The sequence below is a fragment of the Scyliorhinus canicula genome, chromosome 17 (assembly GCF_902713615.1).
Source record: "Scyliorhinus canicula chromosome 17, sScyCan1.1, whole genome shotgun sequence".
Lineage (NCBI taxonomy): Eukaryota > Metazoa > Chordata > Chondrichthyes > Carcharhiniformes > Scyliorhinidae > Scyliorhinus > Scyliorhinus canicula.
The window spans coordinates 107,451,181-107,457,488 of NC_052162.1; positions in this window are offsets into that span (position 1 = coordinate 107,451,181).

Below are 6,308 nucleotides of genomic sequence, written 5' to 3' on the forward strand. Positions count from 1 at the left end.
ATATTAAGGTGGATGGTCAAACAGCACAAACATATCGGGATCAGGGCCAAGAGCAACGGAATCAGGCCCGCAACCTCCAGGAAATAGAAATGATAAGGGTGTAAAAGAGAACGACAAATACCTGATTAACAGGATGTGTTCGGTCCGTACAGAAGGAACGTTATGCAGCCAAACCTTAACACCTGGTGTCGACCAGGACCCTTTCCTTTAAACTTTCAGATGACACCTACCCCATTGAGGGTATGGGGATTTGTGAGGCTTTTGGGAGCTCTGGGACAGCTGTGGGTACCCAAGAATTATGATCTGTCACTGCATTTAGATTTTAGATTTAGGTTTGTTGTCACATGTACTGAGGTACAGTGAAAAGTATAGTTTTGAGTACCGTCCAGGCAGATCACTGCATACAAGAAAAATATAGGATATAAGATAAATACACAATGCAAATACATAGACATCAACATGGATATCGGGTGAAGTCTACGGAGTATAGCCAACTGGCCTTTGAAAGTATTGTAGAATTTGATTTCAGCGCTTTTTCAGGTAGTGTATTCCATACCTTAGTAAGCTTCTGTGTGGAAAAATGTTTACTCATTTCCCCTCTCGTACTGGTTACAATGAATTAGATTTAAAAGAAAGCTTACACAAAGATCCAACCCCAACTGATATGACGTTCCCAGTCAAATACATTTAAATTCTGTCAGATATCTTTCTGCCTACCCTGAGGCCCCAGAAACCCCATTATTAGAGGACCTGATAGGCACAAGCAGCAAGGAGGGGGGACCATGTGGGAAAATATATGGACAGTTACTGGACAAAGCTCGGACACCACTGGACAAGACCAGATAAAAATGGGAGGATGAGCTAGGGACAGAGGTAGGATGGGACTTGTGTACAAATGCGAACAGTAATCGGAGGTGGGGGCATAGGTTTAAGGTGCGAGGGGCAAGGTTTAGAGGAGATGTACGAGGCAAGTTTTTCACGGGCTTGGAGGGCCGAAGGACCTGTTCCTATGTTGTACTATTCTTTGTGGTGCAAGTGGATTTACAACAAACGCAAAAAGAACACAATTACATGAACTATGCGGCTTGATATTGTCGGTGCTCGAAAGATATTCGGGCAAGCGTTCGGGAATGATCCTTTATTGCCTACGTATTGATAAGGAGAGGAGAACTGGAGAATCCTTAAGGCTTCTTCCGTCTGCTCTGCCCAATTGTGTACAGTCAGCCTTTTTATCGGGCATAAGACCATAAGACATAGGAGTGGAAGTAAGGCCATTCGGCCCATCGAGTCCACTCCGCCATTCAATCATGGCTGATGGGCATTTCAACTCCACCTACCAGCATTCTCCCCGTAGCCCTTAATTCCTCGCGACATCAAGAATTTATCTATCTCTGCCTTAGAACATAGAACAGTACAGCACAGAACAGGCCCTTCGGCCCTCGATGTTGTGCCGAACAATGATCACCCTACTCAAACCCACGTATCCACCCTATACCCGTAACCCAACAACCCCCCTTAACCTTACTTTTTAGGACACTACGGGCAATTGAGCATGGCCAATCCACCTAACCCGCACTTGAAGCCATTTAGCGTCCCGGCCTCCACTGCACTCCGCGGCAATGAATTCCACAGGCCCACCACTCTCTAGCTGAAGAAATGTCTCCGCATTTCTGTTCTGAATTTACCCCCTCTAATTCTAAGGCTGTGCCCACGGGTCCTCGTCTCCTCGCCTAACGGAAACAGTTTCTTTGCGTACAACTTCCAGTAAAGTTAATTGTTTCTAGTCATGCACACATATTTACATATGATACAAAGAGGTAGGCCTGAGACAATAGGGGCGGGATTCTCTGGTCCCCGAAGCCGAAATCGCATTTGGCGATCGGCCGGAGAATCCCCGTTCATCAGTGAATCGGGGCCTTTTCTGCGATGCTCCACCCCCTAACGTATGCCGCGCGCCGTATCGACAGCCTCAGGACACTGCCTGAGGCCCACCCCCGATGCCCGCTCACGACCGGCCGAGTTTGCGTTGGTCGTGTGTGGTCTCATCCGTTGGGAACTCGGCGTGGCGCATGTGGACTCAGTCCAGCGCCGCCACAGTCGAGGAAGGGCCGATCCGCGGGCAGGGGGGACTTTCCCAGGGGCTGGAGGCACTGTTGGGGGGGTGGTCCGTGGTGCGCGAGCCGGCCAAAGGGGGTGAATTATTTAGCAGGTTGGGTCTGCGAGCGACCGGCACCATGTTGCACAGCACGGCCGCTGCAGGCCGTCGCTGTACGCTTGGGCTGCCATTCGCCTGGCAATTCTCCGGGCCGTATCGGCAGCCAGTGCCAGGTGCTCTACGCTGTTTTGATGCTCGTTCCCAGCCAAACGGAGGATCGGTGGCCGTTTTACGCCATTCGTTCCATCGTAAAACGTCACCATCCCCACGCTGAGGTGGGGATATGGCCGCAAAATCGGAGAATCCAGCCTGAGCTGTTTAATCGCGTCCCATTGCAAATGTCATAATCTTCAGTGGTAAACGGATGGAATGTCCGTTCAGACAATGGTCACTTGATCATGTCTTTATTACAGTTTCTGTGCTGTTAGCAAGGACATTCAGCTGTGTCCTGTTTATAGATGTAGTGAAACATTCACCTTTATTTGCACTGCCTATCTATGTATATCCAGAACTAGCCAGACAACAGTGAGGGTGCTGCTGCTGATGTGCTAATTTTCCTGTTCCCCTGACTAACCCCCTGCTGAGCTCAGTTTCCTCTCCCACATTCCTTCCTTTTTGTACGCGATGACCAACAGGCAGCACAGGCACGTTGCTTTGATGAGGAGAACCTGTAGGTGTCAGACTGGCGCACATGGCTCTGCAGCAGCAGAGTGCTAATTGTATTAGGACATAAATTACAACGACTGTCACTAAAATGATTAGGGCATACTTTAGCATATATTTGAGGATGCCACCCAACCATCCTCCAACAACAGGCAGCCACCCCCACAAGTCAAAAGGATTTTCCTCTGCTATTTTATATAAGGCCTGCAACTGATCATGTATGGTTTTAACATGTGTTTCTATGAATCTGTTTTGGCTATGATAGAAACAACCAGACTGATTTTTGGCCACTCATACGCAACCCTGGGCTGCTAGGAGAGAGTCCAGTTCTGTATGATCACCTTAGACGGGGACTGAATCTTAGATTGCAGGGCTTGGATAGCGTCCGCTGTGTTATTTTCTATCCTTTCCATAGTGGCTGAGATATTGATGATAGCTCTCTCTAACTGGGCTACACCCAGACTGGGGAACACGGCCCTCAAAAACTGGTGGAACCCGGTACCCCTAATGACAACGGGCATCACGCTTGTGGCGTCTCCCACTAAAAGGGTTGTGATTGTGAATTAAGTGGGCATAAATACAATCCACGGCATAAGCTTCAGGGGCTGTATACCCTATGGTGCATGTGCCCACCCCCCCCCCCCCTTCCCAGTCTAAAGGTAATGTCTTATAGGCATTAAGGCCACAAAACCAAAAGAATCCTTGGCGCACAAGAGTGGGATACCAACTGGTGTGGCTTTGACAAAGGGTCATCGATTTGGAGGCTAATGAGTAATTGAATTGATGCTCCTGAACACTACAGGTTCATCCGAGTCTCAGTGCCCAGAGGGTGGGAAGGTTCCAACACTCGCCCTGGGCCGCCCATCCACAAACAATGGAGATGGTCCTGCTAAAGCAGGCACTGGATGACCACAACCACCAAATGCCACTATAGGTGAGGTTGTCGGCCTGCTGGCAGCTGCAGCTACCATTTTTGTAAGTGAGGACTGACTCGCACCCTGGGAGAGATGCCTCCCAAATGCTGCGGATGTTAGCAGCGAGGCTTGAGAAGCGGAAACACTCCTCGCTGGCGTTGTAGTCAGCAAGGTACTGTCGATGACTAAGGCCTGTACTTCCTACTCTAATACTTCCCTCGGTGAAATTCCTGCGGACTCACAGGTGTGTTCCTCCTTTTGCCACAATTGGGGTTGGCTAGTTCCTCCAAGTTTTATATTTCTAATTAGGGCTGTTATTTGGTTCTTATGCCAGGAAGTATTAGAATGGGGCAGCACGCTGGTGCAAGTGGTTAGCACGGTTGCCTTACGGCACTGAGAACCCAGGTTCAATCCTAGCTCTGGGTCACTGTCTGTGTGGAGTTTGCACATTCTCTCCGTTTTCGCGAGGGTTTCACCCCCACAACCGAAAAGCTGTGCAGGATAGGTGGCTTGGCCACGTTAAATTGCCCTTTAATTGGAAAAAATGAACTGGATACTCTAACTGTTTTAAAAAAGGAAGTATTAGAAGGGAATGCAAGCAAACACAATTCTGGGGAGTAGGCGGTAGTGGGAAAGTTGGTACAGAACCAGCAATTAGTCCGATTCACTTGGGAGGCTATGACCTGCATTAGCAGAACAGCAGAGCTATTTACCCAGGCCCGCGCGATACTATATGAGGTTACTGCACAAATTAGCACAATATTCAAACAATATTCCGTTGTGGGGGCCCGCTTGGAATGCGAAATGCATATCCACATCGGCTTCCCTTCAAGCTTCAGTGCTGTGTGTGTTGTCAGCAATACCTCATGTGGTCCTTCCCAACGAGGTCCCAGACAATCCCTCCATCGGTAAGCCTTCATGAGTACGTAGTCCCCCGGCTGGTAAATGTGGCAAGTCTCACTGGTCGGTTCCTTCTGGGCCTAGGCGACCTGTGAATGAAAACCCTTCAAAGATTTTGTTAGTGCAGTGCGGTAATTTAGCATCACTTCACTTCTGCTGTGGATGTCCAGTGCTTTAATTGTTAGGGTGGCACTTACTGGCAGCCTCGTATGCCCACCCATAATGACTTTGTGGGGTGTCAGTCCGGTGGTTTTGTTAGGGCTTGACCTCAGTATCATAGTGCAATAGGCAAGGCCTCTGGCCATTTTAGACGGTCTCGCGAGACAATTTTGCTATTTTGGTTTTCAGAATGCCATTCTGTCTTTATACTGCTCCCGTAGATTGTGGGTGATAGGGGCAAGACAGCCGTTGTTTAAATTGGAGTCACTTCAGGAGCTCCTTAACCACTTGACATTAAAATGTGGCTCATTGTCACTTGACATGATTTCAGGAATGCCAAATCTCGACAATTTCTCTTAGTAAAACCTTGGCTACCGTTACTGCATCATTCGTCTGATAGGAAATGCTTCTAGCCATCTGGAAAATAGATCTACAATTACCAATATACAATTGAAACTCAAACACTTGAGTGTTTCAATGACGTCCATCTGCTTATGTACAAAAGGCCCCCAAGGCTGAGGTTGTTAAGCAGGTTGGACACTCGGCATTTTTTCCATATTAAATTTTAAACGTATTTAGCAGTAATTTTAGCACCGTAAGCAGCAAAACCTAGGGGATACCACATCAGCTACATAATATGATCCATCTATCACTTTACTGCTTGTGTGAAGTGATGACACCCACGGCAGTAGCTGCCTTGGGGTGACAACACGGCCGTCGGAGGACACCCGAAGAGCAGATGTGATTTGATCGAACCGTTGTCAGCCCAGGCCATTTTATCTGACATATCAGCTGCAGTTGATCGTCATCAACAGATGGGGCTCCAGCAGGAAGCTATTTGTAAACATCGGATCCACACGCACTGTCTACAGTTCTGCTGTCAGAAAACGTCCCATTTCGTCAGCACTGGTCGCACATGGCTGAGCAGTAACTTGAGCTAAAAGGTCTCCCTTGGATAAGAGCTGCAGGGAGTGTTGAAGGGTGTAGCGCTCAAAGATGTGGCCATCAGACCAAAAGACATAGGAGCAGAATTAGGACACTCTGCCCATCGAGTCTGCTCCACCATTCAATCATGACTGATATTTTTCTCATCCCCATTCTCCTGCCTTCTCCTCAGAACGCTTGATCCCCTTATTGATCAAGAACCTATCTCTGTCGAAAAGACACTCTGTGATTTGGCCTCCACAGCCGTCTGCTGCAAAGATTACACAGGTTCACCACACTCTGGTTGAAGAAATTCTTCCTCATCTCTGTCTTAAAGGATCGTTCCTTTAGTCTGAGATTCTGTCCTATGGTTCTAGTTTTTCCTATAAGTGGAAACGTCCTCTCCATGTCCACTCTATCCAGTCCTCGCAGTTTCAATAAGATTCCCCCCCTCATCCTTCTAAACTCCAGCGAATACAGGCCCAGAGTCCCCAACCGATCCTCATACGACAAGCTCTTCATTCCAGGAATCATTCTTGTGAACCTCCTCTGGACCCTTCCCAAGGCCACCACATCCTTTCTTAGATTCAGGG